The sequence below is a fragment of the Rhyacophila brunnea genome, unplaced genomic scaffold (assembly GCF_057557595.1).
Source record: "Rhyacophila brunnea isolate RB1 unplaced genomic scaffold, BYU_Rbru_1.0 scaffold_7, whole genome shotgun sequence".
Taxonomy (NCBI): Eukaryota; Metazoa; Arthropoda; class Insecta; order Trichoptera; family Rhyacophilidae; genus Rhyacophila; species Rhyacophila brunnea.
This window is the reverse complement of record NW_028233339.1, coordinates 23,013,082-23,035,666: the sequence shown is the minus strand read 5'-3', so window position 1 is coordinate 23,035,666 and position 22,585 is coordinate 23,013,082. Positions and strand designations below refer to the sequence as shown.

At 33.2% G+C, this 22,585-nt stretch overlaps 1 long non-coding RNA gene across 1 annotated transcript in view; it reads right to left on the bottom strand.

Moving 5' to 3' along the window:
- The window catches only part of LOC147064641 (uncharacterized), a 144,540-nt gene extending 122,372 nt beyond the window's left edge, over positions 1 to 22,168 (bottom strand). The window contains exon 1 of the long non-coding RNA XR_015071877.1: positions 20,827 to 22,168. This is a non-coding gene — a long non-coding RNA (uncharacterized LOC147064641). The remainder of the gene's footprint in view (positions 1 to 20,826) is intronic.
- Between the last annotated feature and the right edge of the window lie 417 nt (positions 22,169 to 22,585).

Here is a 22,585-nt window from a genome sequence, read left to right as displayed (position 1 = left end):
TTGTCGACACAGTCCAACCGTCGAAATTTGGGGTTGTCAGTCGACTGGATACCAATTTTCCTAGATTCTCCACTGTACGACGTAGGTACACATTTCATGTTACACTTACATACTTACAATTTTTGTAAAATATCATATAATGGTTGAAATATGTTTCCTAGTTATTTTTTTTAAAATGTATCTTATTCCTCGAAACAATTAATTATTAATTAACTATATCATCATATAAATTAAATTATCACTATTTCCACTCCAATACCCAGACTGTGCAGATGTTTTAGTCGATTTCTACTACAATTGATTATAGGCCAATCGTGTTACGGTTAGAGTTCAGTCTTGCATCGAAATAAAGACTGAAGGTTGGAGAATAACATGGATGTGAATTGTTTTTCCTAGCCAACGGGTTTCAAACTCGTGACCCATTAATCATAAGCGAAGCGCACACACCTCCCACCTCTGTTGAAGAGGGAAGCTCAATTTGAGGTTTGATGCTGATTTACCTGTAACAGAAAGAAAACTAGATTTTTAATTTTGCTATAATATTAACTATAATTCAGTTATAAAATGCGTATATTAACGGATCTGATACGAAACGGATACATCTTCTTCTTTGACCATATCCACTCCTCAATTAGAACATATATACATCTCACGGTGCCTCAAGAATTCCTGTCGCTCGCCAGTCTTCTTGTATCTTCCCAGGTCCCAGATCAGACTAGAATGTCGTAGCTCCGCCTTATACACGTCGTGGATGGTATTTAGCGGCTATCCAGGATTGATATGATTGACTTGAAGAACATGCATGCCAGGATTAAATTCTCTTGAGGAATCCGTAGCACTTGACCGAGCCAGGTTCAACGTCACTTATTTACTCAACAAACATACATAGATTATCAAAGTTATAAAATGAATAATACTATAACCAAATTAGTGTATGAACGTAACCGTACCTTGTATGACGTACAAACCAAGAAATATACAATTAGATATTTATAACGTAACGACTTGTTGACATTTGTTATACATTTTTTATTCAGTGTTTTGTTTTTGAAAGAAATAATTTATATCGCCTTGAATGTGGAGAGTTCCCATTTTAACCATGAAATTCGGCAGTAAATTGGTTTTAAATCATCGACACGACTAAACCTTCATACACGGAAGAGATAATAAATTACTATCAAAAAGAAACTGTTGGTATTATAATGAAGTGCAATAATTATTGATCAATTAGTGAATGATTCTCAAAGATTTTTATTTATAGCCATTCATTATGTAGGTATGGCCACGATTATGATGAACTATTGGCCCCAAGAAATTAAGGTTGGCAGTTTTGTATTTTTACTCATAAAATGTGTACTGATTTTAATAGAAATAATTTTTTCCTGGATAAACCAATACATAATTTATAATAATTATCATTGATAGTTTTCTTCAGTACGGTAGTACAGTTTCACGGATATCGGCATTCACATATAAGTAAAACTTGTGGTACCTACTTAATGAAAGTATAAATATGCTGAACTTGATTTTTTCTTGTAATTTATATGAAAATACTCATGCGAACGAAATTAAGCCAAAGTCATCAGGTCGATTCACAAATGGCATAAAATCATTCTAACCGAATCGATTTTTCACAGAATATCTCTATCCTGAACCGGTAGTTTGTAAGAATTCTAAAAATAAGTACCTACCTAACATATATTTAAGAAATTACATTTATTTGAAAACATTACCTACTAGTCATTCTGGTTTTCTTTATTAAAATCGTGCAATTTAAATGGGTTGCTATAGGAAAATCGATGGCAGTCTGCAGTGACTGTTGAAAATTCGTCTATTTAAAAAATTTCCAAAATTAGTTGATCCACTGCCCTCTTTTCAAACAAAAACACTCAACGCTCCCCCCTGGAAATCCCCCTTCTTTAAACGAATAAACAGAAAGATGCAGTGACAAAATTAGTGTTATTTAATGTACCTACCTTCACCTATAGTAAATTTCTACCTATCGAAGAATGGTATTATTGTAAATGAGATACTCGATGCTTAAATAATTATTGAAGTAATTTATTGAAATCGACCATACTAAGATTCTCACCAAACAGCTTTTTTTTTGCTTCCACTGGCCCCCAATTTCTTTCAAAGCTTTATTCTAGCGCAGGGGATGGTATCGCTCACTTAGGGAGACACTGGTCTAGTTTGTACTCGTGGCCATTCATGAGACTCTCATTATTCGAATCCAGCATGATTTATGCTTTCACCGAGGTTCCCTACAAATAAAATACTTGACCCCTGGTGAGATAATTCAATATTCTATGAAAAAAAAAACGATTACAACTGTTAGATGAATATTTGAAAAAAAGATGTCAGATATATGAATCGTTGCAAAGGTCGTACTTGCGTGTGAATTTGCAATTGAAATGCAAGAAATAATAGAAAGTACCCCTGAATATTCTGGGTAATTGATGTTTACAATACTTATTGGCAAGGTTGCTTTATATGGCCTTCCTTATTGCGAAAGTCATATAAGTATATTAGAAACAGTAAAATCAACAAGAACAATTTGATGAGTATTTTAATATACTATTCATTTGGATTGGGTTTTGTTATGTATTTATTTTACATAAATAGCATCACATATAATTATTCATTTCAGTTTGATTTTACGGCTACGGATTACTAAGATTAAAACGGCACCACATATGTTTTATTATTTTAAACCATCTTTCCGTATATACATAGGTATCTAATATTATTTTAAAATCGTTGGTACTAAAGATTATACTTATAAGAAACATCAAATGGAAAGATGAAATTTAAATATTTAGCAACCGTAAGCATTAATAATTATTGGTACTTGCAGAATTATTAGTTGTTTGATAAATGATGCAGGTTCTTTTTATATTTTTTGGTTATAGAACAGATACAATGGAAGCCATTTTGTTGTATTCCAAAGAGTAACTACACTTCTCACTTTAACATGCAATTTCTAACAATTAAAAGTAAATAATAGTCCTAATTTAAGTTAACTAACTAAATAACTAGTTTATAAAATATATTAAAGTATATTTTTGATTGATTGCTGATCAATATGCTTTTATTATTAGAGATAACAAGATCACATTATTTTGTTACTTGTACTTCCAGTTTTCAAACAGTGACAAGAGAAAAAAACAATCGATATAAGAAAACAAAAAAAAATAAGATTGGAATAAAGAAACAAAAGAGCTTCATATCCTTGCAAAGCAGTGTTGCTAATTCTAGAACTGCCATAGACACAATGTCAATCTTTTTCAGCAATAAAGTGTAATCAAATATAGGTAGTTACCTACCTACGTATAAGGAAATAAAATAGCTTATGCCCATCGCAAGGTTTTTCTTTAATTTGATTGACGTGTTGGATGGTTTTATCAAACTTAAAACCACATTTTGGAAGGCAGAAAAGATTGTCAAATCGAAACCGCATGATGTCAAAATCAATAAAAAACAATTTCGCTTCAAGATTTATCACACGAACCTAAACCAAAAAAATAGTCAATAATTAGAATATGCAACCACATTATAGATGATCAACTACGTGTTATATTCTAGAAATAATTATAGAATTTTTCGCACAATGAACTCACTACATGTGTGTGGGATAAAATCATATTATATAAATGGTATACACATATAAACGAATAATTTCAATACAATACAAATAATCCCCTTTGCCTTCAAAGTAATTATGCGTATTGTGGCTCATTCTCCACTTCTTTTGCCCCTATCGAGAATTAATCAAAAAAGGTGAATCTCGAATCTCGACAAAAAAATCCTGAAATTTCGAGAATTTTAATTAGTCGAGATATCAACAATGACAATCTCGAGAATTCGAGAAATTGTTATTAGGAAAAATAACTAAAATGAAAAATAACAAAATGAATGTGAAATAGAAACAGAAAGCCGTCAACTTTGATCGATGCACTTTAGTTTAAACCGGAACGGAATATTATGTTATTCGTCTATAAAAATATTGGACGAAAAAAGGTAATTTGGCAGCTAATATTTATTGCGTAAGAAAAGCTAGGTACCTAAATAGGCTGATGACTTTGAACCGGAAAAAAACTTTTAATGAACCGGAAAATAATTTTCTAAATTCGTTGGCGACGGAAAGCTCTCGACTTTGTGCTATTCTGGGGTGCCGGACGAAATCCCGAAGGCCGAAATCCTGAATGCTGAAATCCTGAATGGCGGAAATCCCGAATGGCTGAAATCCCGAAAGCCTAAATCCCGATAGCCGAAATCCCGAATGCCGAAAGCCCGAACGCTGAAATCCCGAATGCCCGAAATCCCGAATGGCCGGAATCCCAAAGGCCGAAATTCTGAAAAATGAAAAAAACACAAACACCAATAATTGTGCAATCTTGAACTGCGCAATTTTTTCAAGAGAGACAAAAGACCATTTTTTGTAGAACAAATGGGTTTTGTCTCTCCTGAAAAAAATTGCGTAATCTTAAGACTTAATCTTGAATTGCGCAAATTTTACAAGAGACAAAAACCCATTTCCTAAAAAATAGGTTTTTGTCTCTCTGGTAAACATTGCGCAATTCAAGATTGCGCAATTATTGGTGTTTGTATTTTTTTTATTTTTCGGGATTTCGGCCTTCGGGATTTCAGCGTTTAGGATTTCGGTATTCGGGATTTCGGCTTTCGGGATTTAGGCTTTCGGGATTTCGGCCATTCGGGATTTCAGCATTCGGGATTTCGGCCTTCGGGATTCCGGCCTTCGGGATTTCAACCCAAACCCGGTATTCTGTTGTAAGAAAAGCTAAAAGAAGCCCTCGACTTTGAACCGGGACGGATTTTTTTAAAATTCGTCGGGGATGTTTTTTTTGACAAGATAACCTAAAAATATGTCATGAATTTGGTCTAAAAATGATATGACCGAAAGAAAATTTGGCCGGGGTGAGTTATAAAAAGAAATTCTTTAAAATTCTAGAGCTTCACGAGAAATCGACTAACAAATCTCGAATTTTCGAGTTTTTTTTCTTGAATTCGAGAATTCTTGAATTTATAAAAAAATCGAGAAAATACAAGTTTTAGACGTACCGTCCCCAACAGACCTATATGGACAATATATGTACATTATTATCTCTAATCGGATCTAAAATATGAATGGAAAAGCCTCACATAACTTTTACATATCCACAGGAAAATCAATATTTTCATTTTTTAAACGATTCATTTGGTTGCATTGGGAGTGTGCAATTCTTAAGCATTACTTGCGTATCCCAACGAAACGTCAATAATTCCAAACACCGTCATACAACGTAAAAATAAATATAGTAGTTATTTAAAATATGATTATATTGAAGATATTATTTTATAGATATATTATAATATGACTATCTTGTGGTTAAGTTTTGCAATGGCATTAAATAAAATGGAATTATATAGTCATTAGTACTACTTCTGGTTCATTTTATTTCTTACGTTTACGGTTACTTATAAATTAATAAATGTTTACGATAATAATAAGACACAATATTTTATATTACAGTCGGTCAAGCGTATAAAATAATAATTGGAAGACGGAGACGTTTCTCGTAACTTTTAAATTATATCGTTGTATCGCACTATTCCATTGAAATAATCTATCATTACGAGTAGGTAATAATTTATAATATCATGCAAGGTACAAAAAGTAAGTATTTCAATACAGTCGAATACTGCAGTTCAGTATGGAACCCTCAGTACACTATTCATGTCAACAGAATGGAACGAGTGCAAGAACGTTTTTTAATTAATCATCTATTTTTCACCTTAATATTATCAACTTACCCAATTATTCTTCCTCAATGGAACATTTCAAAATCCAATCTTTAAAAACACGGCGTACTATTTCTGAATTTCAAATAATTATTAATAACCATCCAGATTTCCCACAACTAGAGAATCCAATCCTGAGCCAAAAATTTGATCCCGGGATTTAGGGATTACAATTACGATAGGCAATATTTATTTTTATATAATATACAAATAGCATTGAATAATAATAAAATCAGTAAAAATGTATAGTACAATTTATACTATTTAAGACATTTATTGTTAATATTGTTTACGTTAGTTAGATCTTGGAAATACATTTGTAATATAAATAGTAAAGTCAAAGTAAAACAGTTATATTTATTTATAAGTTAAGAAAAGAAAACAAATACAAGTTGAATTAAAATAAAAAATAACATATTGTGCTAACAATAAATATAATACATATTATAATAAAATTAACAAACATTCCGAGATTCTTGACAATTGCTATTCATTCGTGGATGTGTTTTTTCAATGAGAAAATTAAAACATACATTCATAAAATTCGGCGTAGAAACAAGTGCGTGCCTTCACGTCCGTGGCGTTTAACTGGTAAATAAACGAATTAGTTATTTTTCTGATGTTGCTACGATTGCGTATGGCAGCAAAAATAGTTATTTATTATTCGTGAGCATCCGGTGATCCCCCTGCTTGTAACGCGTCACTGGCATAACGATTTTGTACACAGACCAATTGATTGTGATTGTTAAAAAAAACCAATCCCGAAAGTTTCGGTATTATGTTTACTAATCCCGGGATTCATAGGTATCAAAAATTGTCCGGAATCTCAGGATTGGATTCCCTACCCACAACTACTGTCATATATTGAATTTAATGTACCAAGAGTCAATATTATTAGTCCTCACATTTTCTCACTTTTATACATTGATACATATATACCAATGCAGGTTACAATTGTCCGGTGGCTCGACTCTGCAGAACCTTATATCTTCACAGTGATCGAGTGGATTTGTTTTGTTCCATTGCCTCTTTCAAATTAAGTTGCTCCAAAATCTACGACTAATTGAATCTGGACTACTGCTTATTTTTCTTATATTTTTTAAAAATTATATTTTGCTTTTCTATCTTATCTATATTTCTTTCTGTTTTTTATCTCGATTTTTCTTATGATTACTACTGATGTATTTTCTTTTTTAACAACTCCAATTATATTCAATACAGCTAAGTATACCTAATATTTGATCTAATTTAATTTGATTTATTATGCTTTTTGTGTTCGCCTGTTATTGGGACCATCACATATTATTTTTTTCTATATAAGTACTTATACTTTGCGATTGATCATGTTGGTTGACATATAAAAAGAAATATAGATTAATATATAGTATCGGCGCTTTTCCACGGTCCGATCCGAGTCTCCGGAGAGGTATTTCCATCCGGATGACGGATAACGTATATCTGCTACGTCCGACGTTGAAAAATGACATAGACCATAGACTAATTACTAGTTTTAACGTCTTTTCTGTCCTCATTCATGTAGGTCTAGAAATCGTGAGGGTTTCTGATAAACTATAGTATACAGAACACGGATCGTCTTTTGGTATATTTGATATAAAATCATAGTAACTTTAATAAGGGTAATATTCTATATTTTCCCCGCTATGAATTTTTCACACATTCGTTGTCTTATCCCAGTACGTATACCAGTTGCGAAATAGTCCGACGATGTAATACGTATGTCTGGAAAAATACACGATATTAAAGGATTTCTAAATTGATTATTCGTTTACTTTAGAATATTTTTTTAAAAACTTGGGGTTTGTCTATGCAGGGGGGGGGGGGCAAACTGCGGCCCGCCATTATTAATTGTACTTCTGATTACGAATAACTTTTTTATAATTTTTTAAAAAATATTGACAATAGATTAAAATTTGAAGAATTTGTTGTTTCGTAAATGTATTATCTCAGTACGTCTTCCTTGCGTCTCGTCTCACACTATGTAACCACTATTTTCTACGTTGAACATCGATTGGGAATGAATGGAAAGAAATTTTGGATTGTAATCTCGCTCTGGATGTAGATATTGTATGTTGATCAATAGATTATATTGATAGTGTACCGACAGAGCTAAAACTTGAGATTATTGATCTGCAATGTGACACTGGTTTAAGAGAGTCACATCGTCGTGAAGAAATCTCCAAATTTTACAATGCCCTTAATTCAGAAGGAGCATTCATTTAGGAGCAATTTTGAGAAATCAACTACAAAATTAACACCTGAATATAAAAAATGTTCAAAAATGTACAACAGTTTCATTCTTCTCATTAATTTTTTTGTAATGTTTACTTTTCGTGATAATAAATAGTGTATATCTAGAAATGGTATTTTACTTGCGGCTCGCCGCTCATTTTGAATTCTTGAATTTGGCCTTCCATCCAAAAAGTTTGCCCCCACCCTTCATAGTCTTATTTTTATGCTCGAATCTCCAACTTACTTATGTGGTGAATTGTTGGGTGAAAATCTTACCTATCGGAATGTCCCAAATTATGTCGACTGAATTTTTCAGCTTTCAAAAAGTTTGCGGCATTTCACTTGTCAGCGAGAAATTTGTTTAATCGGGCTTTAATCAGCATAGGAAGTTGCTCCTGGAAAGGTATTCAGCATAACATTTGTTATGCCACGACATTTGGCCGCGCAATTGTTGTAAAAGGGTTGCAAGTTGTGGAAGGAAACTCCAGTTTTTATCTGTAGAGGATGATTTATCAAGAAGTAGCAGTGGAATCTGTCGGGATAAAGTTTTTTTCTTACAACGTTAAATTTATGATTCGTGCACGAAGCAGATCTATTCCAACTAAGTATACTACTCGATAGTAATGTGTCGTTATATTTCCGAGATCTGGAATAACCCCAATATGTTGCGGATGTATTATGTGTGCAAAATGCAGTGGAACGATTGTTTGCGGTTGTCTCAAGGGCGAATCTTTGAGTTGTTGCCCGTGTTTCACCCTTAGATCGAATTCGTGTCTGATTCGTATCTGCTTTGATCGAAGTCGTGCGATGTCACGCTCGCATAAAGAACTATCGCTAACGTCATAATAAAGTTAGACGTGTTATCTAATTAACGTGCCCAGCAGGACCACCGTTAAAAGTGTTATTTTTGACGATTCATACTGAACGCATCTTTATATCTGGTAAATATCATTTATCATCGAAGCAATATCATTTATAGCATGAATAATTGACTGAACATTATTAGATACAGTTCATTGCATTTATTCATCTGCGTCATGCTCATTGATAGAAAGTATTAAACGCGATTTTATGAGACCACGTTTATGGTGGTGTCGATAATTGAAAAATTCCCCGTTCGGATTTGCGGAAATCTTCCAACATGCAGTAACTAACTGAGTAATACTTTGATAATTCTAAGTATTCTATTAAGGCAATGCTTTGCCGTTCGTTAACATTCACATTTTTATTTACACTTTAAATATGAAGATATCTTAGAAAGAAAAAAAAGTAATTAGCACTGCATTACTTGAAAGTCAACAAAACCAGATAATGATAGCCGGCGAAATCTGACATTACGATTTTAAAGTTGTCGGCCGTTTCACTTCCTTGTATTCCAATATAACATAAGAAATGAGAAACTTGGAGACACAGAACAAAAGATATCCTCCGCAGGTTACAATTCTTACTGGCGCTGATACTAATTAGCTTCAAGAATGGACGTCTTTTCGAAAGCGAAGATTCGTCTGCTCACTGCTGTATCACGTACGAAAGCGGAAACTAGCAAGATGTGGACTATCGGATATAATGGATTCTAGGCTCTACACCTTCATAAATCTCCCACGGTTGAACTGTGCAGACCATCTTCAATGTGTGCCAGAGACACGGGTACCGAAAATCAGTGACGACCCGTGGGGGGTAGGTAGTTCACGCGTTGCATAGGGGCAGCACGTAATAGGTTACTAATGAATGAACGAATATAAATATAAGTTTATATAAGTTTTGAGAGATGTGGCGGTTTTCTACAAAGCAGACGATGCGGCCGCTTAATTTGAAAGTATTGACATACCTATTATCTTAAAAAATAATCTAAGCATAAAAAATCCTGAAAACATAACTATCGTTGTATTGTCACATTGTTTTAGTATCACAGGCCTCCACGTACCCACCTAAAATCAACACTATTTGAGAGTATAATTTCGTGGAAATGCTCTTATTCTTGGATAGATAATGTGTATTTATTTATTTTTTGGTTTCAGTTCGGAAAGTTCAAAAATAAAAATGAAAGGGGATAGAATTCTAAGTCTGCTTTAGGGCGGTACCGCCGATGTTGGTCCTCGTTGGGTACCTAATGGGAAAGAGGTCAGTTGAGAGAGTAATAGGTATTTTCTCAACGTTGATGACTGGAGAGGTGCCACAGACGATCTCACCGTATGAATTAAAGCGGTGAAAAAGATTCTAACCTCGAGTTGATCTGCAGAAGAAGAAGAAGAAGAAGAAGAAGAATAAACATTCGAAGAAATGCAAGGCTTTTATAACGAACATTTCGATTTTTTAAATGTATTAAATTAATATTGAACACATGTGGTTTCTAAAATACGTTCCAATGTAGTAGATTTATTTTGCTGATTTTTAGCAAATCACTGAAGCATAGCCTTAAAGTAAATGGTGCCGCTTGTTAGTTGTTGTTGTGCGGAGATGTAATGCGGAAATTTTCCGTCTCCGAACGTGCGAGCTTAATGCAATTCGAAATTTCTGCAGTCATGCTTTTTTTAGTCAACCCATTGATATCACGCCACAAAAGAGCAATACAATCCAAAGTCCTCGATAGCTCTTGTATACAATAAAGATTTAATGCCGTAGCTAGTTAGTGTCCATGTCATTGTTTATAAATATAAAGTAGAATTATCCTTACTACTAAATATTTTTTAGTGCACATAAAATAAAGAACAAGAAGTAATGCAAAAAATTATTACATTTTCGTACTGCAATAAATGATTTTTCGGCAATTATAATCCCAGGGTCAATTTCGTGATTTCCGGAAAAGTATTTTCAATCCCTATCCAAGAATCTTAATGGAATGATGAAATAATATAAAATGTTGCCACTTTTTCAGTGTTTGTACAAAATATATTTTTTTACAATGAGGAATAATTTAATATTTATGTATTTTTTTCAATGCATTAACTGTCGTTAATTAATAAATTGTCGTAACAAAGTATCTATTATTTTTAATGTCAACGTTGTTCGTTAAAATAGTAAAATATGACAAAAGTCTTCGCCATTTTCCCGATGACAATAAAAATGAATGTACCTACAATAAGCTTAATAACTATATCTGTATATTATTTTACAACGTTTTTATTAGCTCGTACTCTTGTTTGTCCGGTGGTTGTTTGTCCAGTACAAATCTTGCAATCGATTTTTAACTAACTTCCCGACTCTACACATTTGAAACTTTTAGAATATAATATCAGAACACGATGCCAATGCATTCTTTTAATACGTTTAGCCATCTTTAAGCAGAATTGAATTCATTTTCAGTTAATTCTGTTTTGTATCGAAAGTTATTTCAGAAAAATCCGTAAAAAGTAAAAGACTATTATCGGTTGCTAAGGGAGTGGTCCTAGTAACTAAATTATTAATATATACGTGCGTTACTATGGAAATCCAAATGAAATGTCAAAATGACATTTCAGTATTCTATATTTGTTTGTTTGTTTTTTATTTACTTCATATCAAGTACTAGTTTGAGCATATTGAGCATAATAATTCAACAGAAAATTTAAAAACGTTGTATATAAAAAGTTATTTTTATCTTGTAATTATGTATGATTAGGTTACCCATTAATAGAGAAACTAGCATTTTTGTTTTAGTTAAATGAAACTTTTTTTAACAAAAACACTATTTGTATGAAGATAATGTAAAGCTAATAAAAAAAATCCAGGATTCCACCATTTTCAACACTGAGATTTCGGGATCGAAAGCCCAAGAACATGACTGTTAAATCTTTAGGCGTTTATTATCTCTGTTATAATACTAACATTTTCCTCTTATCTATACAATTAGCTTATATTCGTATGATAATTTATTTAAAAACACATTGGTCGTAACTTTTCTGAATCTTTTCTTGACGTCAAATTGGGAGTGTATTTTCTCCATTACTCTCCTTTTGCCTTCCAGTTTTATTTGTTTCTTAACTGTATCCAATTATCGATTTCATTATTCTATAAATTAAATAAATATACTACACGCGTGAAAATAATGGTACTTGTGCAATAAATTAATTAATATACAGACTTTCGATATTTTATATGGTCATTTGAAATTTATTTAGCAATTTAATTTTAAAATAACCTAGAAATATGTAATCAAGTACTAGGTTGTGTTGAGGTATGGATAGTAAGTATTCTTCCTCCAGAGACTTGGATTTTTTTATGTTATGACCATATAAATGTCAGATAATAATACATATATATATGTCACTATAATGTATAATAATATTAAACATTATAAAAAAACAAAAAATATATTAGGTATTTATGCATTTTCTATATTTTGTTAACCCCATTTCTAACATCTTGTAAAGGGGAAATTATTACAAATATGTGTAGTTTTGTTATTTCTTCAGTAGACATAACCATAATCTTTGCTACCCTTAATTCAACTCAGCCGTATATTCCAACATCGCATTTGTTTGATCTTTATTTGAATACTAGTAATATATCGCACTTACAAGAAAGTAGAGCTCGGGTGATAATTCATCGCATTTCTCACATGTACATGTAATTTCCATGACGACACATCGAGATTTCTTGGATTTAATTTGAGTATCGTCATCTCAGTCACTTTAATCCACTTCTGGATGAAGTCCTCTCCTTGCTATCTCCACGCTTCTCAATCTATAGTCTTTCGTTGCCATATGCTTCTGTTAAACTTGATTATCTCATCGATCCCGGTCATCCTTAGCAGGACCGGAGTTACCATATAGCCTCCGAATTAAAAGAGGATTGTGAATTGTTATTATATCACGGAATTATACGACCATTGAGTTGAGATACTATTAATTTGTAAGCAAATCAAATGAAATATATTGAGAAAATCTTGTGTTACATTTCATTTGTTATTTTTACACCTTGAACATGTGTAGTAAAAATTACGATCAAGCAAATATATAGCATATTTTTGGTAAGCAACTATAATTAAATATGAAATAAAACATTTTTAAATAACGTTTTAATAAGTTGGGATTATGGGGGTCCCAATACGTACCCGAGGTCTCCTCAAGTGTAAATTCTGTCCTGGTTCTAAGGTTTATTAAAATCTCTTGGGTGCAACTGAATGATGAGATCTGTTTGATGAAATGGCCTGTCCGTCTCCACTTCTCGGTTCAAGAATTTTGTTTCCTTTATTATTATCGCTGCACGTTATGCCTTATGCCGGGTCCACACTGGCAACATGTCGCGCGACAACCTCGTTAAATTGTACGGTAATTATCATACTTATTGTAAAATTTAACGAGGTTGTCGCGCGACATGTTGCCAGTGTGGACCCGGCATTGCGCTTACATGAATCACTCAATACCACGTTGGGTTACTCTTAGTTTTTGCACACATTTTGAATTTATGGTCCATGTTTCGCACCCATACGTTACTTTCAGAAGAATGCAGACCTTAAACACTTTACGATTCAAGGATAATGCGAGGTCAGTGGTCACTATTGAATATTTCATTAACACGTCCAAGTGCACTTCATTCCATGATGCCATGATCGCCGGGCAATGTTTTCAAAAATTCCTCCATCTGGAAAAATCTATCCATTCAAGTTTTTAAAGTAGAAAACATTATGTGAATATAATATAATATGTCTATTCGAGTATAACCGGATGCGAATTGTTATGAACACTGCCACTGAATGTGTTATTAGTGTGTTTACTAGTGATGCCACTGGTACAGAATTAAAAAAAACTCTCATGCGATGGTTTTTCCAAGTGTTCCCCACATGAAAACAATGACATGCGGAAAGCCATTTTGTATTCTTCACCACTGACAAATAATAAGATAGTAAAACGGTTTTATTGATGCTTCAACAATAGTTATCACTAATTATTATTATTACGTAATGGAAAAACTCGACTTGTTAATTATACCGTAAAATGTATAAATTTAATTAATGAAAACTAAAGAATACAATAATTTTAAATTTAATATAAATTAATTTAAAACACAAGTGATTGGTAATAATAAATAATAATGATGTATTACCTCTAGTGTCAGCGATGCTCAACATTTTTAATAGTAGGTAAGGCGTATTTACTAATTTTCTAATTGTTCTCGTATAGTGATAATTATATCGTCGGTGTTTTGTAAAAAGGGCGAATCAACCATTTTGGCGAAATCGAGATTTTAATGAAAATACAATATGTACCCCACTAGCTTTGTTGTGTAAAAACGGCGAATTTGTATCTCCACAGGAAAGTACTTAAAAACGATAATCGACTAAAATTAAATTAATTAAAATTACGAAATAAAAAGCAAATGTGACATATTAGGCCTTTTAAAATATTATAGAATAATACCTATTATAATGACAGTATTTTTTCCAAGCTTTATTATAAACTTGTTAGATATTTATAATCATCTACAGGTAAAAAACAAATAAATGTCAAAAGCTAAAAATCCTCCTCCTGTAAAGTAGCATTTTGGTTAATTCGCCCTTTTTACAAAACACCGACGATATCCTCTTCCGAGTTTTAACGTATTATTGCGATATTACATTACATACATAGGTAGATATCAGATAGTCAGGTCACTCTCCACTTTGCACTACATATAATATATTTATAATATTATGAAACTCAGAGTTAGCGCTAGTGAGATTACTGATACCGTATTCAAGCGTCTATAAATTTTCTTCTGTCAAAATGTTTCCTATCTTGATTTAAACAAATCCAACTAAATTGTACCTACTGGTTATAATGCGGTGTTATTAATTAAGTACTAGCAGAGCCAGCCGGCGGTCGCCAGTCTGTCTCGCTAGGTTTTGAAGACGGCTTGGCGTCCTAATGACATGGTGTTGGATTTTAATGTAATTGTAAAGTATGTATCATCATCATCAGGGGCGCGACAACCCGGTGTGGGTACTGGCCTCCTCCAATAGCTCCCTCCACCTGTCCCTATCCAGTGTGGCCGTTTTCCAATTCAGTACTGGCACTGGCAGCTCCATCCAACCAGCGAACCTTTGGCCTGCCTCTTCTAAAGTATGTATAGACGGCGCCATAGTTTTCCCTTCGGCATGGATTTTCATTCACGTCAGACAGTTTGACATTTCGCTGATTTGTCAGTTTTACGATTTGCATGTCGTCACTGCCAATAGAAATTTGGTGTCATATGCGTAGTCTATTCTGGTGTCTGGCCTTCACAATATCGTCTGACACCACTTCAGGCTGCTAGGCCTACCAGAACAGCTGGCAATCACCGATTGCTACCACTGACATTTTAATTTTAATACAATATATGTGTAGGTATGTCCATTTAAATATGATAAATAATTAGACATTTCAATCATTCGAATATACAGCAATATATGTGATTATCATAAATAGCGATCCAATATGTCGCGAATATTAATCTCTTTCGGGTCTCATTTACATAATAGAAAAAGGTTAGCAGTACAAAAAATAAATTTAAACATTATTTTGTTTCATTGTTGAAGATGTCTTCATCCAGCAGTGGATTGATACAGGTTGATGACGATATAAATGGATAGGTATATAAAATCACCAATTAAAAAAAATATATAGTAGTTTATATGACCAATAAGAGTAGAATTAGGTTGGGATAACCTTCATCCAGCAGTGGATTGATCTTGGTTGATGATGATAATGACGATATTATGAATGGGCTAACATAATATTAGCAATTTTGATAAATATAGCAATCCATATGACCGACAGAAATACAAACAACTTCAGGCCTTCGTCCACCAGTGAATTGATTCAGGCTCATGATGATAAATGGCATTATAAATAGATATAATATAATATCACCAATTTTGATAAATACAGCAATTCAAATGACAGAAAGGAGTATAATCAGGCTATGGGAGGCCTTTATCCAGCAGTGGATTGGTTCAGGTCGATGGTGGTAAGGACGATAGAAATAGGTATAATATCACAAATTCGTTAAACCGATAGTAGTAGAATCAAGTTGCGGAACCCTTCATCCAGCAGTGGATTGATCCTGGTTGATGATGATGATGACGATATGAGTATGTAGATAAATATAATATCACCGATTTTGATAAATACAGCAATTCATATGACAGAAAGGAGTAGTATCAGGCTAAGGAGGCCTTTATCAAGCAGTGGATTGGTTCAGGTCGATGATGATAATGACGATATAAATAGGTATAATATCACAAATTCGTTAAACCGATAGTAGTAGAATCAGGTTGCGAAACCCTTCATCCAGCAGTGGATTGATCCTGGTTGATGATGATGATGATTATAGCAATTCATATGACAGAAAGGAGTATAATCAGGTTAAAGAGGCCTTTATCCAGCAGTGGATTGGTCCAGGTCGATGATGATAAGGACGATAATAATAGATATAATATCACAAATTCGTATAACCGATAAGATTAAAATCAGACTGCGGAGCTCTTCATCCCGTAGTGGATTGAAATAAATATGTAGATATTACAATACTATAATATCACCCGTTGTTATAATAATAATGATGTCTTTCATAAAATATTCAAATTTGTTTCATTCTTTGCAATGATTCAAATTAAGCATAAACAATTAGGACTATTGTAATAGCCTCAAATATATTTAGGTAATTATTCAAAAAAAAAAAGTGTGTGAACAGCCACAAAAAAGTATTTAAAAAAAATCAAATTTGGAATACAATTACATTATCTATGGAATAATTTCAGTGGGGGCGTTTTCAGACAATGCGAGGATTTCGAATCGTTCCAAAATTATAGTTTTTTCACCGCAAAAAAATTAAGTGCGTCGATGTGTACATGGTGACATTTGAATAAAAATAATTAGTTCTATCTGTCAATAAAGGATTAGAAGGTATTAAGCGACGAACATGTAATTGTGTTAGGCGTCAACAGTAAATATGGCGATCGTATACGGTATGTAAGAAAATACCGGATATAAACGTCACGTACCTGTGAAATCATGGAAAATTTCTGAAATGTTTTCAATTCAATCGGTAGATGAATCGGTAGCGCACATTTCGAAGTGAAGATATAAAAATAACACTAAAATGTCGCTTAAATGAGCTGTTGGTGCGTTTTCAAAAATCTCTTAGGATAATAATATATAGGAGATAGGAGATGATATTGTTGTAGATATTTCTTCGTAAGTTTGTTTTACAACGAGATGTACTATATTACCTATTGTTTGCTCAAATCAATGATAGATGCTGCGACCAAAGTTACTGAGCCATACTTACTGAAAACCTAGACCCGCAATAATTCGCGTAAAGAGAAACTGGTCGCCCACTACTGGTTTTTCTAATGTTGAAAAAATATAATAAACTTGAAATTAAATCAATAAATATAAAATCATTTTTGTTTAACAATATGGTGTAATTTCATTTGTTTGTTTGGCGTATCATATGAATTTACTTTGAAATTATTATTAAGTAAAATATTATACTTCATATTACTTACCACGTCTGTCCATACTTTGTCTAAAAATAGTTAGCTAAAAAAAAACAATTCAGAGAGAATATTTTAAAATAATACTGTAATTGCAAAAAACCGTACAATATTTAAATAGTAACTTCCTATGTATCTGCGGACAAGGGCATGCCAAGCGGAGTGGCTAAATGTATTATTATAATATTCAAGTAGGTACAAAAAATAAATCTTGTTTAAATATTTGATGTACCTACTTAAGTATGTCGCCTATAACCAAAGAGCGGCACATACCATTGGTTGGCAAATTAGAGAATTAACGCGGGATATTTAAAAAAATATATAAATAGGTATAATATTGTTATTTATGAGTTTAAAATCTCTGGTCTGTGACTGATATAGTAGTATAATAGTTGGATAAAAAATAGCGAAAAGTATTCTTCGAAAGTATCAATAGGATGCGTTAGTGTAAAATAAATAAAATATATCTGCAAGAAAGTAATTATCTATGATAAATTGTGCTTTCAAGTCCATCGACTTCCATCTTTACAATATATTGATCGATTCAACTCACTTTACGTTATGTTTTAGTTTCTTGGTACTGTTCGGTTATCAGGAATACAGCAGAAAACACATTTTGAAAATACCCGATATACTGGATTATTTGTTAGTTTGGGTTAGTTTAGGTTAGGTTAGGTTGGGTTAGGTTAGGTTAGGTTAGGTTTGGTTTGGTTAAGTTAACCTAACAAATAATCCAGTTTATCGGCTATTTTCAAAATGTATTTCCGCTGTATTCCTGATAACCGAACAGTACCAGCTTAAATTTTGTATGTAAGTACACAGAAATTCTTGTTATAATAAAAAATGTTTTCACAAAAAGAAAATAATAATTTTTATTTGGGGAGGGATCTAATTTTCGACTAGTACCCGGGCGGCAACCACCATTGGCGCAGCCCTATACCGTTTTCCTTAACACTCTGTACCTATTGTACTGCATCAAAGTATAAAAAACCGATTTCATCGTCGATTAATTCACGCTACCCAATTATAAAAAAATAATTATATATAATTGATTTCATTGCTGCAAATGACCACATTTAATAAATTATCGTATCCAGTTGTATCATTACAGAAGACCTTTCAAATGACGCGTTTGTAGGATAACAAATTACGGGAAATTTAACGATAGGTAACTTATACCTCGCTATTTCCGGAATTGCATAATGTCATTAGCTTGTAACCTATTATTAAATACATTGCAGTTTTATCAGAAATTCACGTTATTGTATTCATTAAATAATGAGGATGAGAAACAGAATTGTGTTAAAACCGGTTTCTTTCTTTTGTGTCATATATATACTTTAATATCATGTATATATAACAGAGAACACAAAAATAATGGGAAGTGGAATGCGTACTGGGTGATGCTGAAACAAAGTTTAATTATCGAGTGTGGAGAAATATGGAATTAACTTAAACACGTATTATTTTCAATAATTAGGTACGTTTGTATCATAATAGTATGCATTAAAGTGATTTTTTTTTGCGCGCTGATACTATTACGTCACGTGCTCTTTGCATTTTGACTTGTCATAGCAGATACTGGTGGGTACTGATACGCTGGAATTATTGAGAGGAATTAAAAGCTTTCTTTTCTGTTTCTCCTCGTCACAATACGTCTACATTTATTTTAATATTGATAAAACTCGATGCGATACCGAACACACACTAAATTATGGGCGCGGGGAATGTAGTAGTGGGAGGGTTTTAGTTCCAGAAAAAAGCGTGGTACCGTAGAAGTCGTCTTGATATAGAAGTCGCACTGTAGTCGACTATGATGCAATCAGAAAATAAAAAGTTACTTTCATCTTAATATTTTTTATTCAACATAATCTCCACCCTATAATTGATTAATTTAGATTGATGTAATAATTAAGCTATTATATTTTATACGAGCAGTTAAATTCCACATTGTGTAAGTAAATATTATGTAATTATGTTAAAACTAGCGCGGAAATTATATTGTTTACGTTTACATAGTATACTTATTCCTCTTTCGATAACCACTCCAGGTTTGAAGGACCTCTTGTGAAATGTTGAATATTCTACGAAAAATACCAACGAGTGACATATATACAGCAATAGGTACGTAGTAATGTTGCCAGAGTTTTTTTTACATTGTTGTGAAAAATATACGCATAATTTAAAGATTTTCAAATTTTCTGCTACATTGAAAAGTCGCCACTGGCGCCACTGGATAGCGTCACACCTCAGCTCAGTGCCTAGCTTCATTCACCGATGTCCTTCGGTCATAGACATTGAGAAGGATTTTTGCGTCGACTTTCATCCCCTTCCGGCCCAGCTGGCGTCCTTCCTATTGGGTTTCCAATGAAGACCGTCTTTGTTACCCGTGTTTCTCTTATTCGCTGGACTTAGGTTGCCCAGCTCAGACTTGAGAAGTTTAATACGGGTTTGTGTATAATTAATAATACAGTATTATTGGGAATAAAATATAATTTAAATTCAAATTTATTTATTTAAATAATATAGTGAACTTTACAAATTACAAATTAAAGACGTTCACAACATTATATGAGGAAAAATTTATTAAAACTGTATTAAACCAAACAAATAGCAAACAGTATAAAGAGTAATTACAGATATTTTAGTGCTTGGCCAGAGTGAACGCGCGGACAGCGGGGCGGCAGCGGCGCGTGAAACTCGAGCATATTATACTCAAGCGGTTATCCGTCTGTGAATGTCCAAAAAAAAGACATTTCTACGAACATTTCACACACGGTTATTCGTTTGAGTTGCGCACGCCGCTGTCGCCCAGCCGCCCGCTCGACCACTGTGTTCTAGCACATAGAGAACATGGTTGTATACCGCATCTACTAAGTAGACATTATTTTAAGAATTCATAAAACAACGCCTACCTTAACTTATCGTTACGTAGGTGGAGTATAGCAATATCCGAAACGATTTGGTTATTATCGACCCGACTGGAATTATCAATGACAGGTCAGTTTTGCACCTTGGGGTACAAACAACTGATGCTATTTGTTTTAAGATAGTTATCAGGGAAACACATGCCAACATTTCCCGAATTGGCAGAGTTCACATTTACACCCCGTGTAAGTCGGAAAAAGTACGAAAAAATAAGCTAACTAAGTATATATCTCTTCTGACTTTTAGATTACAATAGTAATTTTCCTTTAATATTGTTTATTTTGTACAAGGAAAACCGAAACATTTTGGGTTTGGTAATTTATCATTTTTCAAGAGAAAAATATTTAAATATGTCAATAAAAACATAATTATTTAAATATTGTGCAACAAAATTTTCTTTAAAATGACACAATAATCAAATATGGGTATATCATGTAAGTTGGTTTCTAAAAACCAATTAAATAAAAGTAAATTTACTTAGGTAAAGTATGTCGGAACTTGTGAATAATCTGTGAGTCAACTATATTACGAGGGTGGGTCAATAAGTCCTTAGAAAAGCCGACAGGTGGCGCGACTAGTACTGCAAGCGGTTTGTTTTCATGCAGCGGCACTACCGATTCAGTATGCTGCGAAGTTTCAATCAGATTGGTCGGGTTGTTGTGTGTTTCTCGTACATTTAAAAAAAAAATTTGCTTGTGGAAAATGGAAAATGGAGAAAATTGAGTTTAGAGTTGTTATTAAACATTTTAATATAAAAGGGTTAACAGCAAAGAAAATAAAAAATGAGTTGGATTTAGTTCACGGCATATCTGCTCCTTCACTTGCAACTATTTATAACTGGTTAAATGAATTTAAACGTGGTCGTACATCAACAAAGGATGAACCACGCTCAGGACGTCCTGTAGAGGTGACTACACCAGAAATGATCAATAAAATCCACGATATGGTGTTAAGTGACCGAAGATTAAAGTTGAGTGAGATAATTGAGGTTACAGGGATCTCAAAAAGTAGCGTCATTTCTATTTTACATGACAAATTGGGCATGAAAAATATTTCTGCAAGATGGGTGCCGCGTTTGCTCACAGTCGACAATAAACGCAATAGGGTGGTGGCCTCTAAAGCCCTGTTGTCGCTCATGCAACGCAATCCGGATGAATTTTTTCGTCGCTTTGTGACTGTAGATGAAACATGGATACACCACTATACTCCCAAGACGAAAGAACAGTCAAAGCAGTGGATTGCGAAGGCAAACCATGTCCAAAGAAGGCGAAAACCGTAAAATCAGCTGGTAAGGTTATGGCTACTGTATTTTGGGATGCACGTGAAATTATTTTCGTTGACTATTTGGAAAAAGGAAAAACAATAACAGGGGATTATTATGCATCTTTATTGGACCAGCTAAAAAACAAAATTGAAGAAAAACGGCCTCATTTAAACAGGAAAAAAATCCTCTTTCATCAGAACAATGCCCGTGTTCACACATGTTTACGATCAATGGCTAAAATTGAAGAATTGAAGTTCGAATTGGTCGACCACCCACCGTATTCGCCAGATTTAGCCCCCAGTGACTTTTTCCTTTTCCCAAACTTAAAAAAATGGCTAAGTGGACAACGTTTTTTTTCAAATGAAGAAGTCATCGATCGGACAAATGCTTATTTCGAGGACCTTCCGAAAACTTATTTTTCTGACGGTTTAAAAAAAATTGAGAAACGTCTAACCAAGTGTATTGAGCTCCAAGGAAATTATGTTGAGAAATAAAAAAAAAATACAAAAAAAAAACCTGTTTTAATGCTTTTTTCTAAGGAATTATTGACCCACCCTCGTATCACGAAACTGCAAGAGCTGCCCATCAGTGAGAGACTCATCCGCGTGGTTGCATCGTATTATGCGTTTTTTTGATCATACTGTTCGATGGGGGTAAAAATGAGGAATATAAACATATTTTAGTGTCTTCCTTAATAAGACTTAACAAGATAACAATTGACAGTTTGTCTCAGGAATAAATAATATTATGCAATAATTGGTGGAATATAGATATGTACTCACAGATCTGATTTTCCAACAGAATCAAGTTTCATATTTTTATTAACAACCAAATTGGATGAAATAATAATGGAAAACCTCGTTTATATCGATATACCTATACTTATATATATATATATTATTTAA